This window comes from Acromyrmex echinatior, chromosome 7 (genome assembly GCF_024713525.1).
Source record: "Acromyrmex echinatior isolate Ae372 chromosome 7, ASM2471352v2, whole genome shotgun sequence".
Taxonomy (NCBI): domain Eukaryota; kingdom Metazoa; phylum Arthropoda; class Insecta; order Hymenoptera; family Formicidae; genus Acromyrmex; species Acromyrmex echinatior.
Window position 1 is genome coordinate 6648002 of NC_141858.1, and position 20231 is coordinate 6668232.

A 20231-nucleotide genomic window follows, 5' to 3' on the forward strand; every position below is an offset into this window, starting at 1 on the left:
AGAAAGAGAAGAAAGAATTTAGAGTTGAATTATTAATTGAAAATACTCCTCAGATTCACATAACTAATATATTTCCAATATATGGGATAGTTGAGGGGAATATAAGGTTAGTAATTATTATAATATATACTGTAATATATATATTATTAATTTCATTTCATTTATTAGTATATATTTTTAATATGTATATGTATAGAATTACTGTTAAGTTTACTGTTTAGATTAATAATAATGGTTATAGGAGGATATAATTTTACTTTTTGGGGATTTTTAATGATTTATAGCTTCTTTTATTAAGATACCTTTTATTAAGATTTATTTATTTCATGTTTGAAAGCTCATGTTGAGGCCTTTGTTTATAGGTCTATAAGTTTGGCTGGAGTATTATTGAAGATAGTGGGATACGGATTAATTCGATTGTTAGAAGTATATTATAAGGTTAGGATTAAATACGGATTGTTTTTAGGGTGGGGATTATTGGTAGAATTATAGTTAGAATTTTATGTTTAGTTCAGATTGATATAAAAAGTATAGTAGTTTATTCTTCGATAGTTTATATAAATTTAATATTATGTAGGTTGACCACTTTCATTAAGTAGGAATATCGAGAAGGTACATGATAATTTCTCATGGATTGTGTTCTTCTGGAATATTTTATGTAGTGAATTTGTATTATGAGCGATCTAGGAGACTATTGATGTTTTGAAATAAGAATATAGTAAGTAATTTACCTACAATTATTATACGGTGATTTTTATTTTATATTATTAATTTTTCTTTTCCTTTATCATTAAATTTTATTGGAGAGATTATAATACTGATAAGAATTTTAAATTGGGATATAGGGATATTAATATATTTAATATTAATTTGCTTTTTTAGGAAGGCTTATTCGTTGTATCTATTTTCATATATTTATCATGGAAAAAATATTTATTATGAAAATAAGATTTATAATTCTAATTTAAAAGAGTATACAATTTTAATTATACACTTTTTATTAATATATTCATTAAATTTAATTATATTTATATAAAAATTTTTTAAAAATGGTGTAAATAATTTTAGGATAAATATGGTGTATAAAATAAAAAATTTAAGTATAATAGTTTAAAGAAAATATATATTTGGGATTAAGGATACACATAGCTCACATAGCTAATTTTTGAGTCTTGAATTATTTTAAATGTATTATTTTATATATAAATATATTTTTTTTAATATTTATAATTTTGAGAATAGTGAGGGTAACATTTTATTATTTAGATTTAATAGTTATTTTAAAATTATTAGTTTTTATTATTAGTTTTTGAATTTAATGCTGTAAATTTAAAATTAATTAATTGATTGAATTTCTATTTTATTTATTAGATTTATTATTGTATTAATTTCTTCAATAATTATGTTGTATAGAATAGTGTATATAAATTTAGAAAAGTATATAAATCGATTTAATTATCTATTGTTGTTATTTATTTTATCAAAAGTTTTAATAGTAATTGCGTTCTAATGTAGTTAAAATATTAATTGAGTGGAATGGATTAAAAATGGTTTCTTAGTTCTTATTTAGTTATTTATTATCATGATTATGTATCTTATAATTCTGATATGAACAATTGGTACAATTTTATATAACCGGATTGATGATGCTGGGATTTTAATATTATAACAATAAGGATAATAATAAAAATAAGGAGATGAGAATTAGTTATGTTTAAGGGGGGAGGGGGCAGAGTTCATATTATGAATAATGTTGGCGGCTATTACTAAAAGAGCGAAGATTCCCTTTTCTGTATGATTATCAATGGCCATAGCTGTTCCTACACCAGTATCAGCATTAGTGCATTCTTCAACGTTGATTATTGCAGGATGTATTTAATGATCCGTTTTAATAGATTTTTAAGGTGAGGATAATTTTAGGTTTTTTTTTCTATTGTTACTATATTTATATCGGGAATTATGGCGAATTTTGAAAATGATTTTTAAAAAATTATTGCATTATCAACTTTAAGTCAATTACGATTAATAATAATAATTTTGAGTTTCGGATTTAGGTTAATAGCGTATTATCATTTATTAGTGCATGCAATTTTTAAGTCTATATTGTTTATTGCTGCGGGGGATGTTATTCATTCTACGAAAAATACTTAAGATATTCGATTATTGAGAAATTTAAATGAAGTAATACCTTATGTAATAATAAGGCTATTAACTTTTCAAATTAGCATTAAGGGATGTTTCTTTTATATCGGGATTTTATAGAAAAGATATAATTATGTAGATAATTTATAAGGAAAAGAGGGATAAATATATTTATCTTATATTTATCTTAATTATTTTGTCTTTATTGTTAACAGCATCTTATTCCGTACGATTATTTTATTACTTTTTTTTTAATAGAAAATTAAAATTTTATTGGTATATGAATATTAAAGAAAAGATTAATTAATGTGTCTATAATTTTTATATTTTTAAGAATTATAGTGGGGTCGTTGAAAAATTGGATTTTTTATTTCGATTATTATAATTTATTTGGCTTTATTAGTTAAATTAATTACTTTAGGATTTCGTTTTATAGAAGTATTTTTAATAGGGATAGTTATTATTATAAGAAAATTTTTAAGAATGTATTATATATTTTTTTTTTAGGTATATGTGATTTTTGAGGAGATTATATAAGTGGATTTATAATCCAATTAATGTTTGCGAATTAATTTTAGAATTGGATAAAAGTTGAATCGAATTTATAGGCAAAATTTTTATTATTTGATTTGTTGAATAAAAGTTTATTTATATTTATTATAAGTTATACATATTTATATTTATTTTTGTTTATTTTAGTATTATATTATAATATTTGTATTTATGTTATTTTATAAAAATTTAATAATTATTTAGATAACTTATAATATAAAACATAATATTGAAGATATTAGGAAAATTTATTTAAAAATTTTTTTTATAAATATAGAAAATTAATAATATTTTTATAATGAAAATATAATGTTTTTTTAAACTGTATTTAAAAAAAAAATAAAATTTTCATAAATAATAAATTAGATATTTATTTTTAATTATTTCAATTAGAAAATTAAATTTAATATTCAATGATACTATTAACAATGATATACCTCTTGTTTGATTTTAGCTAATAATAAATTTAAATTATGAGTATACGTGAATTAAATTTACAATATTAATTTCATGTTATATGATGTATAGTTTAGGGAATGAAAAATTTAAAATTTTTACTGATACATTATATGCATTAATATAAGGTAATAGGGTAAAAAGAAAAAAATATAAAAAAACAGGGGGGCTGACATTATAATATTTTGTTATTTTTGTTTAATATTTAAAATTTAGAAAAATAAAAGATTCTTGGGATTTATTTTTATTATTAGCTGCTTAGTTTTTATTTTCATATTTATTTTTAGATATAATTCTTAGATTTTTTTATAGTTAAAAATCAATAATTTAATTCGAAGTTAAAGTGTAAAATTTTACTTTAAGAATTGATAGATTAAGAAATTAAATTAATGTTGTAGAGGTATGTGTAATAGCGTGTGATGTAATTTAATTTAAATTGAATGGATTATTATTTATTAATATTATTAATAAAATAGAATTATGTAAGTAAAATAATAAGATATATATATTTAAAGACAGTATTATTTTTTCATGCAACTAAAATGTTATAAATTAAATTAACTAATATCCTTAATTTTTATTAATTATTAAATAAAATAATTATTAAATAAAATAATTTATTGGGAGTACAAATAAGTTTTCGCCGTTTTTTATCAAAAATTAATTAATTATTATGTATTGTGAAAGAACGGTAGATATAATCGGTAATATTTTATTGAAAATATCGTCCATCGCTAGCCACTTTTTCCCATCTTTCTGGTAGCATACGGATATCGCGTTGGAAGAATTTCATCTTTTAAGGCTTCATCTTTTAAGGCTATCCAATTATCGATCCAATTTTTGGTATCTTCATATGATGTGAAGTGCTGCTCAGACAGGCCATGCGTCATCGATCGAAATAGATGGTAATCGGAAGGGGCAATGTCTAGTGAATACGGCGGGTGGGGTAGAACTTCCCAATTGTGTATTTCCATGTAAGTTTTGACCGGCGCCGCAACATGTGGTCGAGCATTATCATGCAAGAGAATAATTTTGTCATGCCTGAAGTGGGCGCGTTTTTCCTTGAGTGCTCGGCTCAATCTCATCAATGGTGTTCGGTAGAGAGCCCCAATAACGGTATCGTTCGGTTTGAGCAACTCATACACCAAGCTCATCCGACCAAATACACAACATGAGTTTTTTTCCATGAATATTCGGCTTGGCTGTCGATGTTGAAGCATGGCCAGGTGATCCCCATGATTTCCTCTTCTTTAAGTTATCGTAGTGAATCCATTTTTCATCACCAGTGATTATATGATGTAAAAAACCCTTTCGTTTATGTCTGACAAGCAGCATTTCACATATGGAAAATCGGCGTTCAACATTTCTCGGCTTCAGTTCATATGCAACCCAATTCCCTTGCTTTTGAATCATTCCCAATGATTTCAAACGATGTGAAATTTCTTGTTGAGTCGCTCCTAATGTAAGTGCAAGTTCTTTTTGCGTTTGGCACGAATCTTCATCCAATAATGCTTCCAATTCCGCGTCTTCGTACACTTTCAGCCTTCCGCTACGTTCTTTGTCTTTGACGTCAAATTCATCGTTCTTTTGAAACCACTCACGACAACTTCTCTCACTTAAGGCAGCCTGACCATATGCTTCTACAAGCAATTGATGAGCCTCAGCTGCAGATTTCTTCAAATTAAAGAAGTAAATCAAAAGTTCCCGTAAATGACGCTTATTCGGCTCAAAATTCGGCATTTTCGCACAAAAAAAAATATATGATGCTGATCGCTAGTTATGTTGTTGTCAATGACATATGTCCAACCTTACGATATAACGTTTTACATTAGACAATTTTAACCATAGCTTGCTAGTAGCGCCGTCTTTTGTCAAACGGCGGAAACTTATTTGTAACCCAATAAATAATATAATTATTAAATAAATATAGAATGGGTGTAGAGAAAGTTGAAAGATAGAAATTTGAGGGAGAGGTTATTTTGCAAAATATTTAATTTTAGGTTAAAAAATTAAGTTTTTAAAATATTTTGTAAATTATTTTAAATAAATACGTTATATTATTTTTCAATCAAGGGAGTATTCATTGTATTCTGAATAAGGGCCAATAATTACAATAAATAAAAATATAAATGAGTAGAAAATAGTAAATAGATTAAAATTTATGGATATAAATTAGGGATGAACAGAGAGCAATTTCAATATCGAAAATTTAAGAAATCGTGATAATAAAGAATTGAGTGAAAGGCAAATGAGACCTGGATATTGGGTTGAAACTACATATAAATAGAGATATTTTTTCTTGGTTTAAATTAGTTTTGTAGAGATGATAAAATTAATTAAAAATAGAATAGAAGATAGAGTTAATATAATAGTTAATATAATAGGATCAATATAATATATAATTATATATATATATAATAATATAATAGTAAATAATATTATATTTATAATTATTTATATCAATTTATTTAAATTTTTTAATTGGAAGTTAAATGTAATAATGATTTTATACTATATAAATATAAACTGGATAATTGATTATATTAATATATAATTATTATAATTATACATTGAATAAGTAAGGAAAAATTTTCATTAAGATTTTTAATAGAAGGGGAGCATATATTTTACTTTATTTTTATTAGAGTGTTTAGAATAATAAAATAATAAATTTAAAAAATTATATTGAAACCTTTATCAATAAATAGAGATAAATAATAATAATCATACAACATCTACAAAATGTCAATATCATGATGCTGCTTCAAATCCAAAGTGATAGCATGAAAAGTGTATATTATAAAGTCGGATTAAGCATACTAATAGAAATAAAATTCCAATGGTAACATGAATGCCGTGGAAGTCCGTAGAGGTAAAGAAAGTTGAATCATAAATAAAATCAGCTATAATAAAGGGGGAATTAAAATATTCAACTAATTAAAGAAGAAGAAAGTAGATTCCCAGGATAATTGTTATTAATACTTTTTTTCTTTCGTTTATATCTTTATTAAATAAGGCGTGATGGACTCAAGTAACAGTTAAACCTGAAGAAATTAGAATAATAGTGTTTATAAGGGGAATATCAAATAGGTTAAATGGAACAATACCTAAGAGATCATAATTGTCCAATCTCACTATTGAAGGCTAAAGATAAGTGAATATATCCCCAGAAAAAAGAGATAAAAAAAAATTTCTGAAATAATAAATAAGATTATATCAATTTTTATGTCCTTATACGTAAGTTGAATGTCATCCTTGATAAGTGGCTTCTCGAAATACATCTCGTCATCATAAGTATATGCAAATTAGGGTGTTTGGGATTGGTAGAATTAAAAGTGATCTGTAAAAATTATGGAATCACCTGATAGATTAGATTAAATTATTAAATATTCTAAGGGAGATCAGGAACTAAATGTAACTAAATGGAAAGGATGGTTATGATTTATCACTTTCCATAGTGATAATTTAAGTTTCTCTGTTATAGAAAGTAGATAAAATTGATAAGACATAGGCTTGAATTATAGATACTGAGATTTCAAGAATATAAAATAAGATTTGAGTGAAAATAAGAAGTAGGATAGCAAGATTAAAAATATTGATTCGTGATAAGCCAAGGAGGGTAAGTAATAAATGTCCTGCAATTATATTTGCTGTTAAATAGCTAGAGTAAAAGGACGAAAAATTAAGCAAATTGGTTCAGTAATAACTATAAATAATATTAATATAAAAAGGAATGCCTGGGCGGGCAGGGGGTTAGATGGGATAATAAATTATTCAAATAATTAGTAATTCTAAGTAATATTAATATTATTCAAAGTCTGTAGGAAAGAAAAAAACAAAAAATCTTGTGTGATTAGAAGCTGTGAAAATGTATGGAATAGATCTTACAAAATTATTGAAAAAAATTAATAAAATAAGTCTAGTACAAATAATAATAATGTGTATAATAACTATTATATAATAATAATATTTGAAAAAGAATAATTGATTAAAGTTTTTGATTTTAAAATTCATTATATGTATATATAACTAATATATAAATAAAACTATATATAAATAAATTATATATAAAGAATATATAAATAAATTTTAGATGTAAGAAATACGAGATAAGGAAAATCAGAATTGATAAGGGAGTATAATTAAAAAAATAAATATACTTAATCAATTTATAGATAAAGAAGGGGATAAAGCGGGGTCAAAAATAAAAAATAAATTTATTATCATATTCAATTTCAAAATATATTTTTATTGATTTGTTCTAAATCTAAGTATTGTTGAATTTCATTATAATGTAATGTAATTTCATTATAATGTAAATTAGAGGAGAGAATAAAGAAATAATGTAAAAAAGGAAGTTAAAATTACCATTATGATAATTAGGAAAATTAATATAGACGTTAATATTATTTGAAGAATAAAAAAGAATACTTTTTAATATTTTTAAAATTAATATTTTTAAATTAATATTTTTAATTAATATTTTTAAAATTTAATGTTTTATATTTGATCTAATTCTTTTATTAAAAATAGATTTGTAGTATTATAATTTGATTTAAGAGATCAATACTTTTCAATCATTTAATGGCTTACAAAGATGAATTTGATTATCAATAAAATAAATAAAATTCAAAAGTGTAATATATTAGGTGTTGGAATTAATTCGTAGCGTTTTACAAGTGATGGGAAGTACTTTCATTAATGTATTTTTTAATGCTCATGTGAAATAAATAACATTCTTTCATTTAAAAACGCTACGAATTAATTCCAACACCTAATATAATATTAAATACAATAAAATTTTTTTAAATATTTATATTCAAAATATAATATATAAATAAATTATTTATTGAACAAGTTTATTATTACATATTGTTACATAATGATATTGAAAAAAAAATTTTTTAAAGTTATAAAAAAAGTTAAAAAAATATAAAAATGGTTAATTGAATTAATAAAAAAAAATTAGTCAATTGATTAAGAAAAATATAGAAGCGAAATAAAATTTTAATAATGAATTATAAATTATTGTTTTGAAATATAAAAAATTAAATTAAATTTATTATTTATATTAGTAAAGTTGAAAAATGGAAGATAAAGATAAGAAAATGAGTAATAAGAATAAAAAAATATTATATTAGGTGTTGGAATTAATTCGTAGCGTTTTTTAATGAAAGAATGTTATTTATTTCACATGAGCATTAAAAAATACATTAATGAAAGTACTTCCCATCACTTGTAAAACGCTACGAATTAATTCCAACACCTAATAAATAAAAAGTAATAATTAGAAATGAAAATAAAATTATTTATTATTGGATGGAGAATGAATAAAAATAAAGAATAAAATAAATTAATAATAAAATTATGTGAGTCAGTTTTTTAAATTGATTAGATTTGTGACTTCAATTGCAATAGATATAAAACTGTGATTTATACCACAAATTTCTGAACTTTGACCGAAAAATTCTCCAAGTCGTTTAATTAATAATAAAGTTTGATTTAGGCGACCTGGAGTAAAGTCTATTTTGATTTCTAAGGATGCGACTGTTCAAGCATGAATTATGTCTATGAAAATAATTAAGATTTGAATGATGTAATTGAATGGTAAGATACATCGATTGTCAACATCAAGAAGAAGGAATTCATTCAGTAAAAGTTGATTGGATTATGAAAGAATCCATATCAATATTTAAAAAATCTGAATATTTGTATCTTCAATATCATTGATGGCCTATAGCTTTAATGATCAAATTATTATTGAAAATTTCATTAATAAAATATAGAATTTTAATTGAGGGGATGGCAATAAAAATTAAAATAATTATGGGAGTGACAGTTCAAATAATTTCAATCATTTAGTGTTCTAATAAGAATCGGTTAATAAATTTATTATGTAGAAATCTAAATATAATAAATAAGATTAATGTGAAGTTAAGATAATTATTGTAGAATCATGAACTAAAATTATTATATCATAAGTGGAGGAATTTAAATTTTGAAGGGAAATAGATCAATTTTTAATAAAAGATATAGAAAAAATCTTTATGGTTGGGGTTTAAATCCAATGCACTTAAATCTGCCATATTAAATAATAATATTATATTATATAATTAATATTAAATTAAAAATAATTTTTTTAAATTGAGGGAATTTCAGAAAAACTGTAATTTAAAGGGAGAAATTTATTTAATCATTCTAATGAAGAATTCAGAAAGAATATATTGATAATAAGTCATTTCTTAGATAGAATCCAATAAATATAGAGTTTAATTGAATATTTAGATAAAAATTATTTTAATACAAAGAAATTAAAGGAAATCAGTGAATAAATCCTGCAATAATAGGAGAATACTGCTCCTATAGATAATACATAGTGAAAATGAATTACATAGTATCATGGAGAATATCAGTAGAAGAATTAGAAAGTATAATTCCTGTAAATCTTCCTATTGAGAATAGAAAGATAAATTCTATGGTAGGATTGTAATTAATCTTTATGCCATGAAGAGTAGAGATTCAACTAAAAATGTTGATACCTGTGGGAATTGCAATAATTATAGTAGCGGAAGTGAAATAGGCTCATGTATCTACAACAATTCCGATAATAAATATATGATGGGCTCAAACAATGAAACCTAAGAATCCAATAATAATTATAGCATAAATTATTCCTAATGATTCAAAAGTTTCTTTTTTATCTCTTTCATTTATATTAATAATGAAAAATTAGCCCAAATTCTTGGAAGATAAAATAAAAACTCTGTAGTGTCCAAAAAATCAAAATAAATGTTGATATAAAATAGGGTTTCCCTCCCTCTTCCCCAGAAGGCCAAAGAGGAGGCCTATTTAAATTTCGATCTGTTAAGAACATGATAATGGCTCCGGCAAGAACAGGGAAAGAAATAATAATATTGCTGTGATGAGAATTGATCAAACTAAGAGAAGAATTTTATCTAGGAATAAAATTTTTTGGTGTATAAAATTATGAAAATGAAAATGATTGCACCTAGAATAGAAGATATGCCTGCAATATGATAAGAAAAAATAGTTAAATCAACTGATGGGGTCCCCTGTGGAATATATTAGATATAAGAGGGTGATAGAGGGTTCATCCTGCGTCCGTCCATAGATATAAAAAAATTTCTTAAGATAAAAAAAGTGAAGGATAGGGGCAATAGTCAAAATCTTATATTATTTATTCAAGGATAAGCTATATCAGGTGAGCTAAGTATTTAGAGAACTAAAAAATTTCTGAATCCTCCGATTGTAAAAGATATATTTATAATAAAAATTATAATAAATGCGTGATTAGTAATTAAAGAGAATTATGAATTTGATTATTATTAATTTAATTTCTAAAAGATCCTTCTATTTAATAATTCTAATCGAATAAGTATTCTTATTGCTGATCCAATTATGCCGGATCAAATAGCTATATAAAATAAAGAATTCCAATATTCATATGATTAGTAGAAAATAATAATTTATTCATATATGATATGTGATAATAAAATAATAGATAAAAATAAAAAAATAAATAGTAATAATAAGTAGTAATAATAAAGTAATAATAAAGTATTTTTTATTATAAAAATTTATAATAAAAACATTAAAAATGAAAAAAAATTATCATAAAAGAAAAAAAATGAAAAGATAAAAATTTATTAATAAAATGTAAAAAATTATAGTAAATTAAAATAAAATATAGAAAATTAATAATATTAGGAAAATGTTATGAATTAAGTAATAAATTATAAATTTATTAAAGAAATTTATTTAAATATTTTTAACATTAAAATTGGGTGAAAAATTAATAATAAAAATATTTAAATTTAAATATTTATTATATATTATAATTTAAAAAAATATTATATTGCAAATTTAAAAATTTTAAATTAAAAGATAATTTAAATTATATATTGTATAATAAATAATTATTATAGTAAATAAAAATAGAGAGATTAAAGATTTATAAAAAAATGATTGTTTAAACTTTGGAGGTATAAAGATTAAATTATAAAATTTCTAATTAAAATTAAAATAATAATAAATGATAGAAATAAGAAAAATAATAAATATTGTTATTATTATAATTCAGTTTAATTAATTTTGATTCTAACTTGAATAATAGTAATGAATAAAATAATATATTAGGTGTTGGAATTAATTCGTAGCGTTTTACAAGAGATGGCACAAGCAGTACACTATTTCGTTGTTACCTATAGTTCTGTATACATTGTAAACATCTATCATAGGACGTCATTTGCCGTACATAACCTTTCTTGAAATCATAAATAACAATACTGTATAATTCATTGAATATGTCAAAATTTGTGCCAGATAAAGTGTTTTTGCGGGGAGTTTTGCTTCATTACTTTAATATGAACAAAAGTGCAGCTGAAGCTCATCGTATTTTAGTGGATGTGTATAGTGAACATGCTCTGGCTGAGCAAACGTGTAGGAAGTGGTTTGCACGTTTTAAAGCTGGTGATTTCGACTTGGATGACAAGGAGCGACCTGGTCAGCCGAAAAAATTTGAAGATAACGATTTGCAGGCACTGCTCAATGAAAACTCATGTCAAACACTTAAAGAATTATCTACGTCATTGGAAGTTGACTTCTCAACAATAGGAAAACGTCTTAAAAGTTTGGGCATGATCCAGAAGGAAGGACATTGGGTCCCATATGAATTGAAACCAAGGGATATTGAGAGACGTTTTCTCACGTGCGAACTGCTGCTTCAACGGCAGAAAAGAAAAGGTTTATTGCATCGGATTGTTACCGGTGACGAAAAGTGGATCCATTATGACAATCCAAAGCGCAGAAAGTCATGGGTTAAGCCCGGCGAACCATCAACATCAGTGGCAAAGCCCAATATCCATGGCTCAAAGCTCCTGCTCTGTATTTGGTGGGATCAGAAGGGTGTCATATACTACGAACTGCTAAAACCGCATGAAACCGTTACTGGAGATCTCTACCGACGGCAACTGATGCGCTTGAGCCGTGCATTGAAGCAAAAACGGTCGGAATACTTCGAAAGACACGATAAAGTCATCTTGCTGCACGACAATGCTCGCCCACACGTTGCAAAACCGGTAAAAACATACCTGGAAACACTTAAATGGGAAGTGCTACCGCACCCGCCGTATTCTCCTGATATTGCACCTAGCGACTACCACTTGTTTCGATCATTAGCTCATAGCTTGTGCGAGCAGAAGTTCACATCTTACGAAGATTGTACAAAATGGTTCGATTCCTGGATTTCATCTAAAGATGAACAGTTCTTCCGACGCGGTATTCATTCACTGCCCGAAAGATGGTCAAAAGTAGTAGAAAGTGATGGGAAGTACTTTCATTAATGTATTTTTTAATGCTCATGTGAAATAAATAACATTCTTTCATTTAAAAAACGCTACGAATTAATTCCAACACCTAATATATAAATAATATAAAATAATATATATAAATGATATAAATAAATAATATAAATAAGGATCTAAATATTATTAAGACTAGAATAATTAATAAATTATTTATTTTTATTAATGAGAAAATTGAATATTATTTTATAAAAATATAGAAAAAGATGGCTATATTAAGAAAAGTCCAGCTGTATTATATAATATTAATAAAAATATTTAATTAAAATTAATATTATTATTAGGCGAAGAATTTTTAAATATTTTAAATAATAAGAAAATAAAAATAAATAATAAAAAAGTAATTGAATAAAAAATAAGATATTAATCAAGGAAAAATTTTAATTAAATTAAAATTATTCATCTTGAAGAGTAAGCTATAATTATGTTAAAATTAATAATATAAAAATATATTATTAAATGGAAGGGGGAAAGAATGGAACATAGAATTAAAATAAGGTATAGAATAAAAAAATTATTGAGTTTAATTAGAGATATATAAAAAGGAATAATTTTTTTAATAGAAAGTAATATGTAAAAGAAATAAATATAAATAAATATGAATATATGAATAAATATGAAAAAAAATAAAAAATGAAATTAATAAATATATTAATATTTATATATAATAAATAAATAAAAATTAATACAAAAATTATTTTAGATAAAATAAAAAAAAATTTATATATTTCATTATATATTTCATTATATATTTCATTACCATAAATACGAAGCGCCATTACGGTCTGAATGTGGAGATGTTCAACTATTATTTATGTTCATATAAATGAATTAATTTCAGAAATGGTAATTGCGTGCCGATGTGGTCGGACTTTCGACGCAATCAATTTGAAATATTAATAAGATACAGACCGTAGTAGCGCTTCGTATTTAAAGTAATGTTATTTAACATAAACGGCCTTGTTTCCAATTTTATTATTTATATTTCATTTAGAAAATTTCATTTAGAAAATAGATATAAAAAATCATTATAAATAAAATAAAATAGGAATTTTTTCTGAAAAAAAATATTAAAAATAATTAAATAATAACAAAATATTTTAATATTATTATAATTATATTATAATTATAATGTAATTATATTCTAAATATAATGTAATTATATTATAATTATAATGCAATTAAATTATAATTATATCATAATTATAATGTTAATTTGTATAATGTAAATATACATTATTTAATATAATTTACTTTAATATAATTTAAATTTGTTTAATTATGTTAAACACATTTAATATAATTTATATAATAAATATTTACATAATAAAGAAGAGTAATTATATTTACACAAAGAGTAATTATATTACAAATAAAGAGTAATTACATTATAATTATAATGTAATTATAATGTAATTATAATGTAAATATACAATGTAAATATATAATGTAAATATATAATGTAAACATATAATGTAAATATATAACATAAATATATTAGGAGGTTGCATTAAAAGTCACTGTTCACGTTTAGATGGCAGTAGCTGCGTATGCTATGGTCAGAAAGATCTGCTACTTATATCATTTTGAAGTAAGAACATTTCCTATTAAAATTCAGTCAACAGACGTCATCCTTGTTTACATATGTGCTTTTCTATAACTGAATTATAATAAAATGAAACGTTATAAGTTTTTTCCCGATGTGTACTTTTACACTATTTTGATTTGAAAAAAAATGCGACTGAAACTCATAGATTGCTTGCGGAAATTTATTGTGAAACTGCTCGAAAACAATATGTAGAGACTTGTTTCGATTCAATAGTGGTAATTGTGACGTTCATGACAAACAATGAACAGATCAAGCGAAAAAATTCGAAGATGAACAATTGCTCTATTTGAAAAAAATCCAGTTCCAACGCTCAAAGAATTGTCTCAACAACTCAAAATCAATAAATCAACTATTTTATGACGTTTACAAGCTATGGGAAAGATTCAGAAAGAAGAAAAATGGCAGACACATGAATAGACCTTGCCAAAAATGCCTTTGCCAAGCGTTTAAACATCTCAATATCTTTGCTTACAAAGCATATCAAGAAGAGTTTCTTATGGTGTATCGTGACTGGCGATGAAAAATGGATCTTTTTCAACAACCCAATACGCAAAAAATCCTGGCCATGCATCAATATCGACTCCATAGCGAAATATCCACGGTCTCAAAGCAATGCTCTGTATTTAGTGGGATATGGAGAGTGTCGTGTATTATGAGCTGCATAAACCGAATGAAACAATCGTCGCCGAGCGTTATCGACAATAATTGTAACGTTTGAATGATATTTGATGCAAAAACGATCATCAATTGCATCAAATCATCGAAAGGTGATTTTAATCCATGATAACGATCGGCCGCATGTTGCTATAGCCGTGAAACAAACACTGATGGATCACGAATGGGGGGTTCTTCCGCACTCAGCGTATTATCCGGACTTAGCACCAAGCGATTATCGTCTGTTCCGATCGATGCAACATACTTTGGAAGATACTCACTTCCATCATTATAGCGAAATCGAAAATTGGGTTGCTGAATGGATTGACTCAAAAGGCAGACCATTCTTTCGTCGTGGAATTCAACTTCTGCCTAAAAAGTGGCAATAATCACAACTTCCAAGGGAAAATACTTTGATTGAGGTATTCATATATTTTGTTATTGAAATAAGTGCTCAAATACAAAGAAAAAACAGCGGCTTTTAATGCAACACCCTAGTACAATGTAACTATATAATGTAAATATAATTATTTTTTATAAATATTTATTATATTAGGTGTTGGAATTAATTCGTAGCGTTTTTAATGAAAGAATGTTATTTATTTCACATGAGTATTAAAAAATACATTAATGAAAGTACTTCCCATCACTTGTAAAACGCTACGAATTAATTCCAACACCTAATATAAATTACATTAAATTTAAATTATCTAAATTATCTGAATCATTTAAATTATTTAAATTATTTGGTTATGTAAATTATATAAATTATTTAAGTGATGAAAATTATATAAATTAATTAAATTATTTAAATATTTGAATTATTTTACTTATATAAATTGTTTAATTTAATTAAATCATGTAAATTATTTAGATTATTCAAGTAATTTTATTTATATTATTATTTGATTTAAATTAATATTTATAGTTACTAAATAATTAAATTAATAATAATTACGATAAGATTTTAATAAAAAATTTTAATAAAAAAAAATGTATAAAAATTTAATTTATACTATAAATTTATTTTATAATTATAGATATAAATAAAATTTTATAAAATTGTTCATAAAATATTTAAATAAATAGTTTTATTTTATCAAAAATAATATTTATAATAATTACACATAAGAAATTAAAATTAGTAATTTATATTATTAAATAGTAGTAAATTTTAATGCCAGCAATAGCGATTAAACTATAAATTTATAAATAAATTTTGTATTAATTAGTATTTAAGGTAAAGATATTGAATTTAGGAATAAATAATTTTTTTATTAAAATGAATTTTTATATCGTAAAATATATAAAGATTTAAATTTAAAGAAAGAATAATGAATTTTATAAATAATTAAATTATGTTGGAAATTAGGACTAGATATCCTATATTTGTAAATGACAATAATTTTTTAAAAATTAAATGTTAAACATAAAATTTAAATAATTTGGTATTTTAAGGAGTTAGAGGAACTTGTTTTATAAGTGATAGTCCACGATAGGGGGAGGGAGGGGTCCTAATAGAAATTTTTGTATATTGTTATTTAAATATTATTTTATTAGAAAATATAATTATTAAATTAAATATTTTAATTTAAATTTAAATCAAAATGTAGAATTATTAAATAAAAATGAGTTACATTTAAGTGAATTAAGGAACAATTTTAAATTTTAAATATTTAAGTAAAGAAGGATTTAATAATAAATTTATTAAATTTAATAAATTGAAATTTAAATAAAATATGTACAAATTGCCCGTCATTTTCATAAATAAAAATAAAAGTCGTAACAAAGTAATTATACAGGAATGTGCATTTAGATGTAGATGATGGGTGATTTTTATTTAATATATTGATATTAAATTTTAAAAAATGAATTAACATTTTTAGCTATGAACATAAAAAATGAGTTTTATTTAATTGTGGTTTTAAATATTAATTTTTCATTAATTAAGTTACATATATTATTAATAATATTTTTGATAGAGAGGAAAATTTTTAGGGAATAATTAAAGATGTATTTAAGTTATTTAGTTATATTAATTAGAATAAAATAATTAAAAATAATAAAAAATAATTATATGGGAAAGTAACGTATTATAAATGGATTTTGGTTATATATAATATATAAAAATAAATTTAATTGAGTAAATAAATTTAATTGATACTTTTTGTATCAAGGTTTATTAAAATATAATTTATAAATTATTAAATTTTTGGAATTTAAACGAACTAAAATTTATTATTACTAAACAAAATAAAAATTTATTTATTTTATATTAGTTAATGTAGAATAATTATTAAAAACAAGTTATCAAAGGAAATATTTTTGTCAATTTTTAAAATATCTAGTTTCTTTATATTTAAATTTAATTTAGACCTAATATTATTATTAATACAATATATATTTTTTGTTTAAAATATTATTATTATTATTTAGGGAATGAAATTATAGGATAATCTATAATTTGAATTAAAATTATTTTAATGTGTGTGTTTGTTTATTTAAATAAATGCTAATAAAATTTTAGTGTTTAAAAAGAAATTTAGTTATTTATTAAGAAGGGGGACGAATAATAAAGAAATAATCTTGTTGATTTTTTTATATTTAATATTTAATATTATATTTAAGAAATATGTATTATAGATTTTTTTTTTGGAATTTAAAATAAAATAATTTTTATTTAAAGAATTTTAGGTAAAGAAATATTATTTTTAATTATTAAAAGTAAAATATAATGATAAAATAATTAAAATTAATATATAAATAAATAAATGAATGAATGCATGAATGAATTAATTAATTAATAATAAAAGTATAACATAATTGGAGATTTTATTAGGTGTTGGAATTAATTCGTAGCGTTTTTAATGAAAGAATGTTATTTATTTCACATGAGCATTAAAAAATACATTAATGAAAGTACTTCCCATCACTTGTAAAACGCTACGAATTAATTCCAACACCTAATAGTTTTTTGGAATTAGGCAAATTAAGTTAAGTTCATCTGTTTAATAAAAACATTGTTTTTTGATTATAATAAAGATATTTTTACAGCTCAATAATTAGTAGTAATTAAATAGCTGCAGTATATTGATTGTAAAGGTAACATAAATTGTTTTTAATTGTAAACTAGAATGAATAATGAAATTTAATCTGTCTTAAGATAAAAAGTATTGAATTTAGTAATTAAGTAAAAATCTTTAGATATTGTGGGACGAGAAGACCCTATAGAATTTTATATATAAATGTATTATATGTATTATATAAATTATTTAAATGAAATTTATATATTTAATTGGGAGGATTGTTAAATTTTATAAACTTTAAATTTAAAATTAAATATAAATTAGTAGAAGTAGAATTAATTAAATGAGGGATTTTTTGTTTAAAGTTAAATTCGAAATAATCATATTAATAAAATTAATTGCGACCTCGATGAATTAAGATGAAAATTAAATAGAAAATTAAACAGAAGTTTTTTATTAAAGTCTGTTCGAATTTTAGAATCTTACATAATTAGAGTTTAGATCGGTGTGAGCGGTTTCTATCTATAATAGGTTATAAATATATGAAAGGATATATGAACTTGAATTTTAAGAAAAAATTATGTAGAATAATAATAATAAAATTATATAATATATTAATATAATATAATTATATACTTATATGCACTGTGTAGAAATATAAGAGGAAAGAATGCATTGATATATATTTATACTTATGACCGCTGAATTTAATGTTAAATTTATGTAAATTCTGTGTTTTAAGGATATTTGTAATTTTACTGAAGATGGCCAGATTGTGGTCTAAATTATTTATTAATGTAATTATATATTAAATATCACAAAGAATATCTTGTGCTGTGATTTTATGCTCTTCTTTTTGTTAATTTCTAATATATTTAATATAAATTTTTTGATTAATGTTAATAAAAGAGTATTTGAAAATATTTTAAATATTTATATATATCCTTATAATAACATCTATTATATCTATTCATAATCGTTAAAATCTGCTCAATTAAATCCTCCTTATTAAAAAATTAAAATTAATTAAAAAATATTTTTATTTTAATAAATCCTCTACAATCCCCCCCTCCCCCCGCCATTTTAACATTAACCCCAAATTTATTTTCTACCTCATATATAATAATAACTCTAATAAAAACTACTCTTCTATCATTATAATATATATATATATATATATATATTATATATATATATATATATATACTATATATAATAATATATTTTTTTTTTGTATGGATTCATATAAAGTTAGTGTATGATATTATAATATTGTAATATGTATTAGGGGTATGAATGGAAGTGTAATAATTACACACACACACACACACATATATATATATATATATATATATATATATATATATTAGTTGTTGGAATTAATTCGTAGCGTTTTTTAATGAAAGAATGTTATTTATTTCACATGAGCATTAAAAAATACATTAATGAAAGTACTTCCCATCACTTGTAAAACGCTACGAATTAATTCCAACAACTAATATATACAGGGTTGGCCATATTCGACGGAAAGATCTGGCAACACTGTAACTTTTGACAGAGATGTTAGATCGAGTAACGACGTTTCCCATTGAAAAAAAAAACATCTTTCCGTCGAATATGGCCAACCCTGTAAGAAAAGTATATAAATAATAATTTAGAATATATATCTCTGTCAAAAGTTACAGTGTTGCCAGATCTTTCCGTCGAATATGGCCAACCCTGTATGTGTGTAATTATTACACTCCCATTCATACTCCTAATACATATTATATATTATATATTATATTAATAATTTTTAGTTAAAGAATTTAATTAGATAAAGAAATTTTTTATTATTTTAAATTATTAAAAATAAAAAATAATGATAAAATTAGTAAAATTAATAAGTAATAAATAATAAAAATACAATTTAATTGGAGATTTTCATTTTAGAAATTAGGCAAATTAGTTAAGTTCAACTGTTTAATAAAAACATTATTTTTTGATTATAATAAAAAATATTATTAGGTGTTGGAATTAATTCGTAGCGTTTTACAAGTGATGGGAAGTACTTTCATTAATGTATTTTTTAATGCTCATGTGAAATAAATAACATTCTTTCATTAAAAACGCTACGAATTAATTCCAACACCTAATATTACTGCTCAATGATTAGTAATAATTAAATAGCTGCAATATATTGACTGTACAAAGCATAATAAATTATTTTTTAATTGTAAACTAGAATGAATAATGGGATGAAATTTAAGCTGTCTTAAATTGAAGTATTAAATTTAGTAGTTAAGTAAAAATTTTTAGATGATATTATGAGACGAGAAGACCCTATAGAATATTATTATATATATAAATTTATTATATATATGGTATTATATAAATTAATCAAAATGAAATTTATATATTTAGTTGGGA